The sequence below is a fragment of the Heliangelus exortis genome, chromosome 1, assembly GCF_036169615.1.
Source record: "Heliangelus exortis chromosome 1, bHelExo1.hap1, whole genome shotgun sequence".
Classification (NCBI taxonomy): Eukaryota; Metazoa; Chordata; class Aves; order Apodiformes; family Trochilidae; genus Heliangelus; species Heliangelus exortis.
In genome coordinates, this window is record NC_092422.1 from 42,725,450 (window position 1) to 42,744,554 (window position 19,105).

The window sequence follows — 19,105 nt, forward strand, 5'->3', positions numbered from 1 at the left end:
CTTGGATAATTTCAATAATGAAGCACTAGCTGCTTGGGCACAGACTCAAGAAAGTATATCATCTCCTAATTCCTTTTCAGGAGTTAGGGAAATTAAGAACATTAATTGGGCAGTCATGGACTGCCTAAATTGGATACTTAGGCTTTTTAATTGATTAGTGGAGAGAGCTAGGCAGCAAAGAGCAGTCCAGAGAGTTTACCTGCTGGGAGCAGACTCACTTAAAGATAGCTGTTATGAAACATTAGCCACAGAATACAGCTATAACACTGCCTCCCTCTGAAGTTTAGACATTGGCATCAGGAGCTTAGTTCAGTTGCCTATACATAGGCATCTAAAGCTGTATGCAGCCTTCTGGTTGTCCCTCAGCTGAAACTACAGAGGAACAAAAGTCTCACTTAGAACCCACGCCATGTCCACCAGCTCTGCAGACAGATAAACCTAAGGTATTTGAAATGATGTTAGGGACTTATGAACAACAGAAACAGATTTTGAGTAAAAGATTCAATACCACACTGTAGCAATGTGAATTTTAGAGTCTGTATGTATGTGCAAGCCAATAATGTGGTTGTCTAAGTGAATGGGGATCGTGGGTATGGTTCCTAAGTGAGTTGTGGGAGTCCCTTTGGATCTGTGTCATATTCAAGAGCCCTCATTTTGAAGAGTCTCTGAGACAGCACTTGGAGCCATCAAGTGGAGGACCAAATCTAGCCTTCAAGAAATATAGACAGCAGAGTTCAGAGGACTATTCAAGTGACCAAATACAGCAAGAATTCAGTGTAATTAGCTGAGGATAGCCTCTTGAAAGATCAGGTTTCATGTGACAGTGATTGCTGCAGTCAGTTACAATGGAATAACATCTTACAACAAGGATTTGTTGGACTGGAGGGAAAGCAGACCTAAGCAACTATGAATGACTCAAGAAGAATTTGCAAAAAGCAACACTACTTATTCTGCTGTTTCTTTGCATTCCCAGTGACCAGTGACTAATGAGTGTTATGCAGGTGTCCATCTCTAACAAGACGACACATAAGTCCTTTAAAAGCCTGCTGACCTGATAGTGTAATAAACAGGATATTTCTTGGAATGTAGATTATGAGGTTCGAGTCATCACAGGCTGCAGCAAGTCCTGAACCCAAATCTTGAACAACTGTCTTAACTTTAAGGCCTTCTTAGAGAAAACAGCAGGATCAAGTCCAGTTTTGCTTTAATAGGCACACATGACACCTGTAAGCCAGTAAGACCCCTTGTTTAGACACTAGGACATCAATACACTGTTGGCTTTGGAACTGAAGATCTATCAGTTTATGCTCCTAAATTCTAATATAGCTACCCATCTTCCCAATGAAATTCAGAGGATGAATAAGACTTAGAAACTTAAACATTTTCTGGGTCTCCCAGGATGAACTGGCAGCTGAACAGAAAGTTAGAACACCAGGGTTTGGGTCTCAAAGGTAAAATTAATCTCATCTCACCTAACATTAGTTCTACAGCTTAAATACCCATGACAAGTCCAGTCACTCTACATTTCCTTTATCATCGTCAAACGCAACTTCAAGGGTGCAAGTCAACTCTCCATAAAATCAATGTCTGAAGTAGGTCAGCGAGGGACACATTTTCCTAAATATAGTATCTAATGCCATTCCAGATACCACAGGATATCAGCCTGGCCTCAACTGTAATTTGGGAAGTCAAGTATATAGGTCCTGGTTTGTACCTGCCAGTCCAACACACAATGTAGTTATGGTGGTTATGCTGCCACCTCACCAGTGGCACTTGGCACCTCTGTAAGAAAAGTAACCAAGTGCCTTGAGTCCCCTGTCATTATTCAGTCTGAGATTTCCATATCACCATTAGTGAAAGGCATCTGATGGTCTGGAATTGTGACATTTTTAGCAGTTCTACTTAGTGTAACAGGAAGAAGCATTCTTGTAAAAAATAAAGCCAGTGTTACATCACAAACCTTTTTACAGTTTTGCACTTAGAATCTAGTTTTTTAGTCATTTTGAAATACAACTATCCTAGAAAACTCTTTTGAAAGGGAAACAAAATAATCTGTAAACTCATTAAGTATTAATACCAAAATGTAAACCATGAAAGCACATAGTTTTACCTTAAGCCAACAGTGTTGTACTTTTTTTCATTTTTGTCTTAAGTATACAACTTTATTATGGGTAAACAACTGTTATAAATATTTTAGCACAAACTGGTTATAAAATAATATTTTTTAGGTATATTATTTTCTCATACCTTCAAAAACAGGTAGAAGTAGAAACGTATATTTTACATAATAGTGATACATAAAGGAATATATTGTTTAGAGTTAAGGTTCATATGTCATATCTTTCTTCTTTAATATGAGTGTTCATTAGATGGGCAAAATAAGATAAAAGATATCCCTTATTATGCCCTTCCTTGGTTTTAAGTGTTTATAAATACCATGGTAAGTAGGAACATCTTCTTCCAAAACTTCAGATCCTTTTTAAAATACTTGTTTCTGAAGATATTTTAATTGGTTTTGCTGTTAAAACTCTTGATGTCCTTTTTATCCATACATATTAAATACTTTTTCCAAGCAGTATGATTCAACCAATGACAGCCAATTAGAGGTTAACGAATGCTCACCTATTTCCACCCTCTCCAATCTGTCTGTTGTTTAAGAGTTAATAAGTAACTTCCCAGTCTTTAATGAGTCTACTGAATCAGAAATCTTCTACAGCAGAGGAAGGAAATTTTGCCTTTAAATTTTCCCCACTGAAGCTGTTTTTTTCCAAGGGAACCTGTTCAAAACCATCTACTGCTTCTGACTCCTGCAGCCATATGAATGCACATGTACATATATTGGTGTATGCAAAAAGTATGATATGTGTTCTCCTTTATATTCCTGCCTGCATATTTTTATGGTCAGATGACAACTGAAATCACCTTAATATTCTACAGGAATTTAAAGGATTCACACTGCTGCAACCCTCTAAAAATGAGCAGAAACCTGTACCTCCAAGGAGTGATTCATCCTTCCTACATGGGATAGTTGTTTAGAGGTGGACTGAATTCCTATGAGATTTTTTTTTACACTGACTTCAAAGAGATCAGAATCAGTTCAGGTTCAAAGTCTACTTTTTGAATGTCTAAAGCCAGCTGAAGGAATCCACCTTCATTAATTAATTGTTCAGCCCAAAGGAAGATATCAGTACCACTGTATCTACACAAAAGGAATTGATGGTGTACATGTAGCCAGTGTAGTACAGCTTTTATGACACCCACTGTCATCACCTCCTCACTACATCTCTGGGAGAGCTACCAATCACAGCTGATTGTCTTAGCTACTTTTACTTTCCTAAAAGTATCCATGACATGAAGTCACCCCTAACTCTCAGGCCCAAGTGATACAGAATTGTCCTGACCAGGACTAATGTCCTCATGTTGGCGTTGTGGGTACCACATAGGACTTGGCCTTTATAGCCCACAGACCTTTTGCTGGGCTCATGTGGCCTTTAAGTCAAGTTGTGGGGTGAGAAAGGGGAAAGGAAGGGAAGGTAGTGTTTAAAATATCTGAAATAACATAAATGATACTCATTGAAGTGATTCTGAAGAGCAGATCACAGAATAACAGAATGCTAGAGGTTGGAAGGGACCTCTGGAGATCATCTCATCCAGCCCCCTGACTAAAGTAGATTCACCTAGAGCATCTTGCACGTGATCATGTCCAAATGTAAGTAACAATAATTTTAAAATAGCCAATGATATACTCTTTCAAAACACATTTTGCAATTGACTGCAGGGAGAAACAGGACACTTTTTACCTACTTTTTTCCTCCTCTCCTGTTTGCCCCCTTAAAAGACAAAGAAACCAAGCTGAATTTCTGATACAGCACAAAATTTATGAAAAAAATGAATTTCTGAACACTTGCAGCACATCAAGCCCAACCCACCAAACTGCTGTTGTTCCATTCACAATTGTAAAGTCATTCTCATGTTCCCACACCTGCAGCCAAAACAAAGTCCTGAATGAACAGACTCCCTCTGTTCACAAGTTCTTTTAAAACATACCTGAAAGCCCCATAGACCTGTGCCACAAAAGATGAGGTCAGGATGTATAGCTGTATAGCCTCTCCAGGGCTGGGTAACTAGTTGAGGCTTTGTGTCTTTGCTAAAGCCAGTGGAAAGGATGGGCATCTCCAGAGAGCTGTTCAGCTCTGCTGCCAGTCAGCTCTCTTCAGATGGAACCAATCTCCATTCAGAAATGCTCTACCTCTGTATTCATGCACAACAGACAGATCTAACTCTTAGCTTAGACTAAGCAACTTGTCTTTTTTATCCTTCATGGTAGATGAGATGAACACGCAGCTCGTTGACCACTCTCTGTGGTCACAAGGCTCACCCTGTGCTGACTGATATATAGAGAGCTGCCACCCAGCATGACTGATGTGCCTTATTAAGTCAGTCAAGGCATGAATTCCATCAAATTCACATTTGGGCCATTAATTACAGCATGTACCTTGGGATCTCCCACCTGCAGTTGCCTTAGTAGTGGTGGTAATCACATTTACTCTGATACTATGAAACCCTGAGTCATGTACAAAGCAGCATGCAGAGTAGTGCCCAGCCTAAGGGGTGCGACATGGGACAAAGAACAGTAAAAGATATAGACAAAATATATATGGGATGACAGCAAATACCATGTTTCCTCTATAAAGAAGTGAGAGGTAGGACAGGAAGAATAAGCTGAAGTAAATGGAGTAAGCTACACAGACATGGTATGGTTAGGTGGAGGCACTGAGTTCAGTCAGGGTGAGGGTAAGTTTTCTTTATATCGTATCTAGGTGGTATCATAGAAACCTTTTCCTTGGGATCAGTGGGCATTCCAAATCCATGTGCTGCTTTTAAAATGAATGTGGGAGAAAATTTCAGCTTGATTATTGCCCACATTGACCATTATTAGAGATTGTGTGGAGACCACCAAGCTCATTTCACTTTAGATTATGGAATGAACTAAAATTTAGGTCCTCAAAGTGAAAAGCTAGTATTTTATCCACTACACTGAAGAAGTTATTTATTTTTTTTCTGTTAAGCAACTGTGAAAGGAAAGATTGTGCAATGACTAGAAGTACACCGTAAATATCAGGGTTATCAAAAGTCACAGAGGAATCTTTCAAATAATCTGAAAAGGCAATAGAACAATATGGCACATTTGTAGTGATGCAACAATGATTAACCTTACACATTCACTTTCATTTGCATTAAAGAAGCAGGTTATTATATTTTTGTGTTTTAACCTTACCTAAGATGTTTGGCAGGTTGGCAGGTTTACTGTCAGTGAATACACATGTGCATATGTGTGTCCATCTATGTGCTTAAGTGTTTATGTTGAGAAACATATCCAGTACTTCCAAGTTCTTCATGTTATGAAATAGTGCACAGGTATTACTTAAATACCTTGTATATTCACTATTGTAGACCACTTAGGTTGCCCAATTACAAGAATTCAGATCCTGACACTTCAGCAGCTGCTAAGGACTGCTACTTTGGGAAGTCCTACCAAAATCTGTAAGACTCTTAGGAAATTAACTAAACATGCACAATTTGACTCAAACTGTTCTTTTCACAGACCACTGTGAAATGTTTGTGTTCTCCATCTTATGCAGAGACTGTTGTCCCACCTGCCTTTCAGACATTCTGTGACTTGCCTTATTCTTTACACATCAGCTCTTGCAAAGCTAAGAAGAGCTGGGATGCCTGATTCTATTATCTATATAAACCAGCAAATATTCACATCATTGTTCAGTAACGATGTTTTGAAATCCTACACTGGGCAGGCAATTTTAACTGGAAAATTTAACTGGCAAATTTCACTGAAAAAGGCTATTTAAAACTGAAATAAATAACCAGGAAGGAAGAAACCATGAATCATTACGATGGTTAAGAAAAAATAAACAGAAAACAAGTCACTGAAAAAAGCAAGGATAAAATTAAACAGTAATGATGATTTATAGCAAGATACTCTGAGACATGACAGAAGTCTCAGTACACCAAAAGGAAAATCTTGTTTGCTCAAATTATTTGTTTCTTCTGTCTAATGAATGTAATTCTAATATACAAGTGATAACACTGGCATTTCTTTGAAATGTTGATTCAGTTTAATTATGAAAATCACCAAGGTATTTTCTGGCTGCTGCATCACTCCCTGTACTAAGATTAATCACATCAACATCATTCATTTAATCTTCAAAGAGGAAGCAGTTGTCCACAAAAGCCTTCAAATAGCTTCATTAGTGCAATTTTTCAGACTCAAACACTTAGCTGGCAGTATATGATTGAGAGTAAGGAAGGTCATTATATTCCTCTGTTTCCTAATCAAATTTACTTTTTAATATTTCTACCCCTTTTTTTTTTTTTTTTTTTTTTGATAAGAGTAAACTCACCCGTCTTGTCCTTTGTTTTGGGCAACCAAGCCCTATGCAATTTAAATAAAGACAGAATTGTTGGTGGCTATCAAGCTTTAGTCAGAATGCAGTGAGATGAATTTGAACCTGAATATGCTCCTCTGCTGAGCCCAGCATACAGATTGTTTAACATACAGATTGTTTTTGTCACCAATCATGAGCACAAAAGACCTTAAGTGTGTTTACTTAAACATGCAAACAGGGTTAAAAAGGTGAAACACAGAGCGATGTGCCTAATGTTTTCAATGCCAGACTGAGACTTATTAACAATGTTTTAGAGAATAAAAATAAGTCCAGCCTCTCCCCATTATTAATATTTAATTACATGCTAAGAGCATCGTCCTCTTCGGTCTCCCATGGATGCTGAAAAGACTTTCCCCTGCTTCATAACACTTACAAACTTCTCTAGCACAACCCTGTGCATTTTCAGAAAATTGTGATACCCAGTGTCCAAGTACCTGATATTCTGGCACAGTCTTTGAGCAGTTTTGTTTTTTTAAAAATATACCCTTGTAGCCCAACATACTCACACTGAGCATGGCAGCTCACTACCGGTGGCAACCTCGTCAGGCACAATTATGCTGCCTGCATAGCACTAAAATGGGCACTGATCAAACTGTGCTTAGTTTTATTACTGAAAACCAAAGCTGCCAGGTTTAGTTTAAAGCTTCTAGAAAGCTTCTTTAGTTCTAAAGCTCCAGCTTTAGAAAGCAAGGACTTTATTATGAAGTTTCTGCTAACATTTTTGCCTTCACCTGTCAGTGTCTTGTGCAAAAATCAGTCAATCAGAAAAGGGGAAGCCTTGAGATGTCAGGCAGCAAATATCATTTTAATATTTTGCACTTTTTAAATTTAAAGTTTAAAGGAATTAAAAATTTTCTTCTGTTTAACTTTAGATGAGGAGAAAATTCAATTTAATTTTAAACTAAAAAAATTTGGAGAAAAATTTCAAAAATGGACCCAAAGTTTCTGTTGAATTGCCATGATTATAAACCCATTCAGAGGCTGCCCATAAGTACAGAAGGATGCATTTGAACCAAGAAGGTGTTCGGTTTATTAAATACAGGATTTAATTTAGAGAGAGGAGCATAGCATAGTTCCATAACTACAAAGCTTCAGCTGTCACTTTTTCTTGGGTAACTGTTTTAGTTCCTTTCCCTGGCATACAAACAGCTCTCATGCTCCATCCTTGGTTCAACTAAAATCAATTGTTGTATGAAAGAACAGCATAAAACATAGACTTCATGTGGGTGTCAAGCTGACCACTCAAACAGTGTATAGGTGAGGTTTTTATAACCAAGGGTCTCCTGCACAAGCAAGGATTTTCTTTGAGCTTGTTGAAAAAATAAAAATAAAAAAAATCAATATTCTCAAAAGCTCTCACCTGCACTATTTGTACTTGAGACTTCCCAAATTCTAGTCTGGAGCAGTATTTAGTCAGAGCAGAAAAAATTGGGTGTATTACAAGATGAATTTACATACTGGCTTCAGTCGCTGTGTCAATCTGTGAAATCCAGTGGGCTATTTTTTTTCCCTTGTAATCTCTTTGGCTATGGAAAAGATTCCTACTGGAGGACTCCTGACAAGAGATTGAGCAATACTTGTGGAAATAATTTTGTCTGGGGCAGAGGTCAGGATGCAAAACAAACAGACATAGTGGGAAAGTCACAGCAGCTGGAATAGTTACCACAGCTGGAGTGACACAGGAGCCATCAGAGTTTGTCTCCACTGGTATTTATAAGTCTTTTATCACTGCAATATTTTAAGCTATTCTGTTATCCCATCCTTATCTCGAAGTGTTAGATTCCATATAGACCCACTGCAATTCCAATGTATCAGAACTTTCCTTGCAGGAACCGAGGGCTTTTGTGGAGTATTTTACTGAAGAAAAACAGCAAGTTTGAGGTTAGAGTACCTGCACTTTTAAAAACCTTTCCATTAATTGCTTTCAGATCTTGTCAGTGGAACTTGGCAGTATGAGGCCACATCGTTTCAAGCTGTGAACAACAGAGGGAATGACCAGGCTTATCCTGCAATTTGTCCCACTTCACTGGAATACTTAGAAATTGTTATGCAAAGTAAGCTTATTTCTGCTTCTACCTTCTCCCTGCAGGGCATAGCAGGAGGAAAAATAACTATTTGACTGTGCACTTTTAAGCAGGAGTCTTTTTAAAAAGAAATCCCTGGAACTGTTCCATCCACAGTCATCTACCCTCAAAGTTCAGCACTAAAATCAGTATGTTTTTAATAACTTAGACATAAAGGGCTACACTCTTTGAGTAACATTTAGGCTCTGGCGTTCACTCCTTTTTATTCAGATACTGTTACCCTTGGGAGTCCCAAAGCTTCTTGGTCTCAATCAGGCCTTAATAGAAAGAAACTTCTTCAAACAGGTCTTTCTGTGACAAATGTGGGTATTATATACTACTGCTCTTTACCGTTCTCAAATCTCAATTTCCCTAATTACACAATACTTCTTTGATTATGTTGAATTGTATAATGAGTCCAACCAAGATGTATGCTGTAAGTACTGCTTCAGTTATTATACAAAGATGTAAAATGCAGATAATCACAAGGAAATAATTTTCAATCATTTAGCTTCACACCGTCCATTTACAAGGCATTCATTTATGCTGGTTGGTTTCATTTTAGCAATAAACGCCCTTTTGTTATTAAAGTAAAAACAGATTCCTGTGTAAGCGATAATGTGCACAACAAATATAGATTCAAGTCTGGATATATTTATATCTTAAAAGTAAGAGACAAATAATCTGTAGCCCATACGGGTGACAACAAACACAAATATATTTAGATCACAGCCAAAAAAAGATGAAATTCACGCCTCTGAGGGTCATGCTCTGCCTTTTTTTTGTAATAACAATACACAAGTTTTCAATCAACATTGGTACCAAGGGAAAAACCTTCTTCACAGAGCATGAAGAAGTAGAGATTCACCTTTCTGGCCACCTTCTTTCCTGTCTTCTATATATCCTCATAAAATATTTACTCTGCTTCTGAATGACCACTCTGATTATCCTTAGACTCCTTTTCAGATTCCCTGATGATGTCATGGAAATGTTAAACCCATTATGCTAAGCTAGGACCTCCATCTACTGTGACCTCTTGGCACTGGCTTCTAAGGACAGCATGAGACTTTTACATAAAAGTTAGTCTTCCTTCAAGTCATCAATAGATGGACTTATAATACATCAGGACTTCTATCAGTATCAGTAAAATTTAATCAAGGCCACGTAAAAAGTCCAAATCCATCCAGTATTTACAATAAAGTGATTAAGATGTCTATTAAAAGGTAAAATTGTTTTCTACTGGAAAATAAGCATTTGTATTATTTCATGGGTCCACCCCATAGGTAACACATGACATTTCTTTTCATTAAGCTATTAGGGAAGTGATTAGTGACTAGCACCCTGCTCTAATTATCTTTAATGTAGTGTTTCAAATTGATCATGCATAATGCAATTAGAAATCATAATTAAATTAATTTATATTGATTTAAGCCTTTATAAGTTGATAATAACTATAGCCCATTAGATTAATTCCTATAAGCCAACATTAATATTTTCAATATGCTGAAATATTTCCCACACCACCCACAACTCCCCCCTCCCCATCCCTTGCATAGGGCACTGCATTCAGGAGCTCACAGAGGGTGGCTGCCGGGGGATGCTGCCTGGCAAAGACCCCCGGAACCAGCGGGTTCCAGCTCGCCAGACATGGCCCTTCGTGGTCCCGGCGCCAGTGGGTGGTGGGGAAACGAATGGATAGTTGGCTTTCATGAGAGAATAGCGACCAGAATAATGCCCGGGATGGCAGCGGCCCTTTCTATTTCCATGGAGACCGAAAGACCCCGGCAGCCGCCCAGGAAGAAAACACAGGGGACGGGAGGCAAAAAGCGAGGGGAGGGGGGGGGGGGGGAGGAGGAAGGGGGGATATTTAATGAAGGAAACAAGCTCCCAAAATAAAAGCAGCTCACGGCTGATATCCCCGCTAGCCGGGGAAGGGTGCGGGCCAAGGGGCATCCCCAGGCAGGGATGCGGCGGGGGAGCGGGGGGATCCGGCCGGGCACACGACGCGGGGAGCCCCGGTGGGTGGGCGATAGTCTCGGCTCCCTGGAGTTTGTGTTGGCGGCTGAAGCCGGCCCCTCCAGACGGCAAGCTCCCAAATCTCTCCTCTCCTGAGAGTCCCCACCCCCCAGCTCCCTTCCTCCCAACCAAGAAGCTCCTGATAGTTATTCCTCCCTCCCCCCCGCCGACCCCCGCCAAATAAACTTGTTTAATGTCGCCCCTTTTTTTTTCGAAAGGATTATATGTAAAAAAAGAGGCAATAAATCCCCCAGTGCAGGGTTTCACGGACTAGACAGCGCTCTCAAACGGTTGTGCTTCCATCCCACCCTTTCCTGACACCTTTCAATCAGAAACAGATGGTCCAAGGTCAAAATAAGTTTTCCTGCCCGGCTATAACAAAAATCGTACACTGGAGGGTTAACAAGACGTTTAATAAAACAATTTATGCTTAAATAATATTTCTTTTAAACTAAAATAGGGGTTTGCAAATTAGGATTTGGTTTGAGAGGCGTGAATTCTATTATATGTACAATTTAATCACTGGATATTTAAAATAGACATTTCCATCTAAAATCCAATCAGAAATCAACACAGTACCTCGAGGCATTAAGATGATCATCTCCATTTTGCATTTGTAAACTGGTAGAAATAAATGTGGCTTGTGGATACCAAGAGGTCAAGTACGGCTGCTCAAATATTTTTCTTACAAAATGACGGATTTATTAGACAAATAAGTAGCCCGGCTGATGCAAAACCCCCAGTGATTGAATTTTGACGTTGAGTCAACAACAACTCGAACTACATCAGTGCTCCAAGATTTAGTTATGATGGTGGAGATTACTGAACAAATAGGAGGCAGAAATGAATACAGATTTCCTAGGATCTGCCCCTGGCACCCTCTTCTTGACATTCCCCTCCATATGCTATCCCTATTCACAGTGTATTCTAATTAAAGGACCGGGCTATGTCTTCTAATTTTACAAGAACTTTTAAATAATTAGTCTGGTGTGTGTTAAAAGGGAAAGCTTCAGACATAAGGGGATTTCAGTCCCTTTAGGATCTCTCCCTGGCTTTGCAGTTATCTCAGTCCCTTCCGTGAGGGAAGGGTGGAAAACGCCTCTGATTTGACTGCAGAAAGATATGAACCCTGATCAAACTGCCGATCAAACACAGGCATCCTCGGTTCATTTCCAGCCCACTGAGAAAAGACGATTTTGGGGGGTTTCGGTCGGGATTTTGGTGCGAATTTTTCCTTCCCCGCCCCCCTCCCCAGTGGAAGGGATGTTGAGGCTCCGTCATTCCTGGGAAAATTTGCCCACGGGTCTATGAAACAAGGTTGGTCTGCAACCTGCACAGCCTCGACAGCCGAATTTTTTCCCTCTGAACCTTCCCCCTTTCTTCCTTCTCCCCTCCCTCTTTCCTTTCCCCCCATCCTCCCCACCCACAGGTGTATGTGTATCTAAGAGAGTTTCCGCGTCAGAGCGCGGAGAGCCGGCAGGGAGCTGGGCATGTGCTGGAAAGCCTACGTGAGCCCTGGGAAAGCGATGTTATTCTTGCTTCATTTCTTCAGCGCTTTGGAGCGTTACTTTTACTTGCTAATCACGAAGGGGCGCTTAAATAATTGAGAGTACGTTTAAGCATAAAGCAGTCAGTTTCTAATCTTTTCAGGGGAAAAGGGACTAATCTGCACCTGCTGTGAGAGCCCTTTTTTTATTTATTCTGTATATTACTTCCACTCCAAGCTGGACCTGATGGCTCCAATTACAGTTGAGCCTTGCGGAATCCCTACCCTCTCTTTCGCAGCCCCTTTCTGTAATCCCCTCTTCTCCACAGGTATAAACTTTTCCTTGACAGAGAAGAGGGAGCAGGCAGATCTTACTAGACACCATTTACCTGAGATTTTTTTTTTTTTTTTTAAGTGAAGCTCTTCAGAATTCCCAAGCTCTCCAAAATTTGCCTTCTTTTTATTGGCTTTACTGTGTCTCATGCATATTTGCAGAAAAGAGAAACAAACACTGTCTGCCTGGGTTATCTGAATTATTTTTAATAGGGAGTGGCTCGACATCGGATTTTAGGGTAGATTTTATCCAATTTAGCATTTAGGAAAAAAACTGTTTTAATCAAAAAATTTTTTCTCCCACTAAATATTTTTCAATGCCGAGCTTCTCAGTGTATTGCCAAAGTTAATTCCAGATTTATATTTCTGTAATCTACTTAGGATGCAAAAAAGAAAAAAAAAAAATCCTGTCAAATTAAAGTGAGTCCTCCTGTCTTGCCTGCTCCCAGCAAATAACTTGCAGCACCTAATAAATCCAGATGGAGTTCCTCATATAGCCCGGTGCAGAAATAATTATTGTCCTGGCTTGTTTCATGTCAGAGGCCTCTTCGGCTCATCTGTCATGAAACCAATTTCACTTTATTTACATCCATTTGCTAGTTTAATTACTGTGCTGATGAATAGCCTGAAGGAATTAAGTTACGAGTCTTTGGAAACCTAAAACGACAGATATATGGGTTACCTTTTAAATAGAGGAAGAAAATGATGGGTGGCGTGTGCACCAAAATTTAAAAGTAATAAGAACCTTTCCCTAGGGAGCTGGAAATGCAGAATCAACTGACACTCAGCCCGTGTATTTACCTCGGTCTCGATGTAAAGTATTGCCTTACACAGACTTTCATATTTTTGCAGGTTAAATGCAATCTGTATTAAAGCAAAGGTTCCAGAAGATGGGTATCAGCTTTAGATCTAAACACAGATGCAATCATTGTTTTTAGAGCCACCAGAAGGGGAAAAAAGGTCAGAAAATAAGTCTGTCTTAAAGGCTGACTTCAACATAACCTATGCATTGTACCATACAACAAAATCAAGAGGTTTACTACACGGTGGGTGCAATTGTAGAAGTTGTCTCCAGCATTTCTTACCCTTCACTGTCCTCTCTGTGACTCACTGTACCAACAGAGGGAATTTTAACCAGCTGGAGGACCTTGATTTTTTAAATGTAAACGTAAGAAAAACAGTTTGTCCTTGTGTTCTGTGCCCCTTATCTAGCCCACATTCTGCCCCTTTCTGTGGATATTTTCCATTTCCAGTCCTTACACACTCGCCACTTGGCCTGGATATTAGGGGTAGGGAATATGCCTGAATCACTTGCATTTGCAGGGGACCCCGCTGCAGGGTCCTGGCACATTGAAATGATCCTGTCCTCCCCGTCCTCCACTACTCAATAACTTTGCTGCACCACTGTAGGACTTTATAATAATCTAGATGGGGCATGTGCCTGAGTAAAAGGTGTCCTTTTTGTTTTCCCTTATTCATAATGAAAGAAATTTAAAAAAATAAGTAAGTAAAAATAATTCAACAGTCTTAGATTTAGGCTGGGACTCATGATTGCCCAGGCTGTGTCCCTATGGACTGACAGGATCGAGGAGGAGCCCGTGTGAACCTGTTCATGGTAATCCTGAAGAGAAAGTCCCCCAAACCACCCTATCTTACAAGTTAGGAGCAGAATTCAGAGCCGAGAGCTCTTGCATCTCCTCGGGTGCTAACCTTGGTATTCGATACATCAGGACATCTTTATTTGACTGCACCACAGAAGTTTGGAAGGGCCCGCCTCTTGGTTTTTGAGGGCTGCATGAAAAATTAATGTACACAGGAGCTTTTACACTGCTCTCCTACTTCTCCCTCTGCTCCCGGAAATTTTGTGGATCCAGTGCTTTTGTGGGTCTCCCGGGTTTAGTCACCGTGTGACAAACCTCCCGTGAAGAAATGACGTGCTGCAATAAGTAATGCAGCACATGCCAAAGTGATAAGGGGCGGTCAGAGGTCTGGTTGCGTGTAGGGGAGGTGATCCTAGAAAAAAACTTCTTCGGAAGCAGCCTCCGCAAGGAGAAGGCTGAGGGAGAGGACAGAGATCCCCTTTGTCACCGAAGCTGAGCAGTCTTTTAAAACCAAATCCTTTGCCGGGGGAAACGTGACACATTTTCCCCCCCTTTTCCCCTCCCCCAACCCCATCCGCCCTCAAATCTCTCTATCGGATGACCTGGGCTGGTTGCACGAGGAATTAAGAGAGCGAACTAAAAGACAGTCACAACTGTGTGTTAGAGGTACTCCGGGTCTTTATATGCGAGAGAAATTAAAAGAGAAAGTATACAGCAAAACAGGGTAGGGTATTAAAAGCTCCCTTCCCCCGCCGTACTCCACCCCCCGCCTCTCTCCTCTTCCCTCTCTCCCCCCTTTGATTAATAGATCCATGTGGCTAACGGCCTGACATATGGTGTGCGTAGCAGCTTGAGATGGTACCTCAGGCATACCCCACGGCCATTAACATATTACAGGCTGATGTGCAGGCAGAGAGACAGACAGACAGACGGACAGACAGACAGACAGACAGACGGACGGACGGACGGACGGACGCAGCCTCGCCCCGCCGCAGCCCTCTCCGTGGCGCTGAGCCGCCCTCCGCGCCGCGGGCCCGCCCGTTCCGCCGGAGCTCTCCGTGGTGCTGAACCGGCCGCCGCTTCCCTCCTCCCCCCCCCCACCCTCCGCCTCCGCCTGCGCGCAGCCTGCGGCGGCCTCGCCGCGATAGGGTTCAAAAAAGAGCCGGCGCGCAAACAACACACTCCCACACACCCCGATTTGATAGTGCCGCTTTCAAGCGAAGAGGCGGCAAGTGACAGCAACATCACTCCTAGTCCCTAAAATAGGAATTTATCTCGCTCCATTTTTTTTTTTGTTTTTTTCCCCAGCATCTAAGGAAAGAAGGCGTTGCTATATATAAAAACTTCACAACAGAGAACACAAAGATTTCCTTGTGTGGAAACCAATGGCATTTAAAACGCAGTTCCATCTTGCAGAGAAGAAAAGACATCTTTCTGCAAACAACCCAAAAGTCAGGAAACTCGAACACCTGGCAGAGGGGGAGAGAGGTTGCTCCCAGCCGAGTTGTTTGGGAGAGGGAATTACAGTGCACAACACAGCGGCTGAGAAAGCAGCAAAACCCTAAGATTTATTTAATCCATTTCAAGGGTTCTGACAGAAACATAAATCATTCCCTGCACTTTGCCTTTTAGCCTCCTGTAGATAACTGCCCTAGCTCTTTTGAACTTTGTTCTGGCTGTTTTGTTGGGAAATAAATGCTAAAGCTAGATTAAACGTTTCAGGTGGCTTCATCTTCTGATTTCAGGAAAATAGTGTTAATAAGGAGCTTTGATGTTGTTTTACTTTCAGACTGTATGCCTTAAGGCAGAAAAACGCATAAAGGTAGCTGGGAAAGTAAATTGCCAGAAGCGAAGAGCACCCTCCCTTTCAAAATCCTGTAAGTACTCCTCTCTCCTACATCAAACCGACCCTAGGCAGAGCAGCACTAGTTGTTTAGAGATTTCCTGGCTTTTGCAAACATCTCTCATTTCAATGCACACATGACAATGTGTGCGCCTGTATTTACGTGAGTGCACTCTAATATTATCAGCTGTTAATGAAAATTAAGATTACAGGGGAAAATACCACAGGCTCATCGCGATAGGTGTGGGGTTTGGTTTGGGGTTTGTTTGGGTTTGGTTTGGTTGGGGTTTTTTGTTTGTTTATTTGTTGTTGGGTTTTTTTAATTTTTAATTTTTCTATTCCCTAATAAGCATAAAAAATCTCTTAGGGAAAAGATTTCTAGTGATTTGCAGAGAGGATTAAAGCCGATGTAACATGAGTAGATAACTTGAGACCTCCACCACACTGAAACAACCCGTGATAAAAGTTTCGCATACTGTGCGTTTGGGCTCTTTCTAGCTATTCTGTCAGGAGCTTTCTTCTCTTCTTTCGGGAGCCCAGCACATCAGCATCGCGTATTCCTCGCACACAATCAATACATTTTGCATATCACGAGTCTCTCTCGCACGCTCGCTCTCTCTCTATTTTTGTTTGCCTCTCGTAGGTGGACGGGTTCCTCCACTGAGCTTTTCTTTTAAGAAATTATTGCCGACGATACAGAGTCTGAAAAGCAAGCTGGGCACAGTAGCTGTTGCCAGTCACTGCTTCTTCAGGTCAGAAATTTCGCTGGAGCCCACCACAGCAACCTCTCGAGCAAGCGGTTTGGTTTCAGACAGACACAGCTTGCCTCTCTCCAGTCTCTCCTCTTTCACCCCCCACCCCCCTTCTATTCCTCTTACAGCAGAGCTTTAATAAAGTCACATAAGTGATTGAAATTAACATAAATCATTATTAGTTATTAGGATTTGCTCTAAATTACTCTGTGAATATAACACCAAACCCCATCTGCCACTCCTGCTCTAGCAGCAATAGATTGCAGATAAAATAAATGTCCTTACCCCATTAGAATGTTCCTGTCTCTGTAGCCAAAAGCCAAACAAAAGCAATAAATACAGAGCTTTTTTCTCTCCACTATTCAGCTGTGACTGTTTTCATCAGCTCTTCCTCTAGAAAAGCTCGATAGCTGCCTGAAAATATTGCATTTTATATCACCAAAGGGCGATTAATATTGCATTAACTGTATTTAACATTTTTTAAGCGCGAGTAATCTGAAATGAGTAAGTTTCTGTTACTAAATACAGGGGATGTCAGAGCTGGTGAAAACAGCTTAAAGTATCTGTATAAACAGATTATTTGTTTCATACTTTGTATTTTTATAATGTTATGGTATAGTGTGCTCTGTTTGAAGTAGAAGAAGCCATGCTAATGGTCTGTTTAAAGTATTCTGACACTGTCTGGAGACATCCAAGTCTCTGCCTTCATTAAATGTTTATTGTCGACACTTCAGTGAAAAAAAGTCTTGTGTAAGTGAATTTCCACTGCTGGATGCTGTCAACACTTTGTTTTATTCTGATTCGCGTGTACAAAAGTTTGTATATATTATTCTGAGGTGAAGAGAGGCAGAGATTTAGTGAGCTATGATTAGTTACCAAACAAACTTTTGTTAGTAATTCGGTTTACATAATGACCACCATCAAGGACTGTTTTGTATGTCGGCGCCTCGACTTCTTTCCGCGCAGCCTGTTTAAAAAAAAAAAAAAAAAAAAAAAAAAAAAAAAGTATTCTCGTTGACGTGCTAGCCTCTTGTCAAGGAACATTTTTTCTTTTTCAGATAAATAAATAAATAAATAAATTTAGAATGCCCCCCCAAACTCACAGCTTTTACATATTTTAGCTTTGGCTTATATTTGCAACTTGCTTTCTTTTATCCTGGCGAGGGATTTGCTTACGCCTCTGTCCCTCTCCGCACCTCGGTTCTTGCAGCAGGAGCGCTGTGTCTGCCTTTGCCAGGACTCCGCTGCTGAAGCCCAGCTTGGGCGGTCTGTCACCGCACCGGGAACCCTTCTGCCCTACACCCTGGCCAAGCAGGAGGGTGGCTCGGTGTAACCACAGAAAGAGACTGTTTTGAGACTTTTACTACTGACTTGCTAAAATCAACTCGAAGCTGAAATTTATCTACAAAGCATCTGTGCAGTGTGGGTTGTTTTGGTTTTTTTATTATTATTTAGTTACTTATTTTATTTTCACATCAAACCTTTTAAATGCTTCTGCCCTTAGAGTGATTAATGTCTTATGTAATAAGATTTTTTTTTTTTTTAATGAATAGTTATTCTCCCACCATCAATCCTCGCTTCCCGATATGTATTTTTTTTTTTTTTTTAAGATTAGGTCCTTAGCAACCTTTCCCCGGAGTTAGAGATGCTCTGGCATACTTAGGTGAAGGAGGCTGAAGGAACTGAAATGCAGTTCAAAGGAGGACTCCTGTTTTCCCAGAGGGGCTGTGACTCCGCAGAAGTTCAGAGATCAATTTGGGAAGCAGATTTTGCATGCACAGCTGCCCCTTGACGGTGAAGCCACGGCAACCCTTTGGCTGGTGACACCGACATAAATCCGCGGGGCTACAGAGGACCGTGAGCCCCGGGCCCGTCTGTTCGCGGAAACACAGCTCTGAGCCTGACTTAAAGTTGTATTTCAACTCAGTAGGAGAAACAACATCTGGTCGAGGAGTGGGGTGGGCACCCCGCGGCCCCTCCGCCCCCCGCGCTGTCAACCCCCGCACCTACTGACGCTGCTACCGGTGGAGAGAAAGGAAAGGCGGAAAGTGCGCGCCTCCACCCGCGGGGTCCTGCCCCTGCCTGTCCTCTGCCCCTATATGTTCCCAGCCCCTGCCCGCCCCCAGCCGCTGCCTGTCCGCCGGTGCAGCAGCCACTTTCTGCTACTGCTGTTTCTTCGCAGATTTATACGTGATATCCTATTTTAAATTAACTTTTGGTCCCTGGATTTCGTTCACCCACCCGCCCGCCTATCTGTCAGGATGCAAAGACTTGTTTGCAGTTTTACCACTTCGGTCTCATCTCTGGGACCCGTGCATTCAGATAACCTATATATTCATGCACTTCTTTTCTCCCCAACTGAGCCTTGTTCAGGTGCGAAGAGGTTGCAGAAGAGGAGAGGGGGGGAAAAAAAAAAATGCTTTCCAAAAGCGGAAGGAGAAGGGGAAAGAGGAAAGGAGGGGAAAGCGGTGCGGGGTGAGGGGGTGGGGGGTGGTGTCGTGAAGCACGCCTCCCATCAAGCTGTCTTGACAACAATTACTAAAGTTT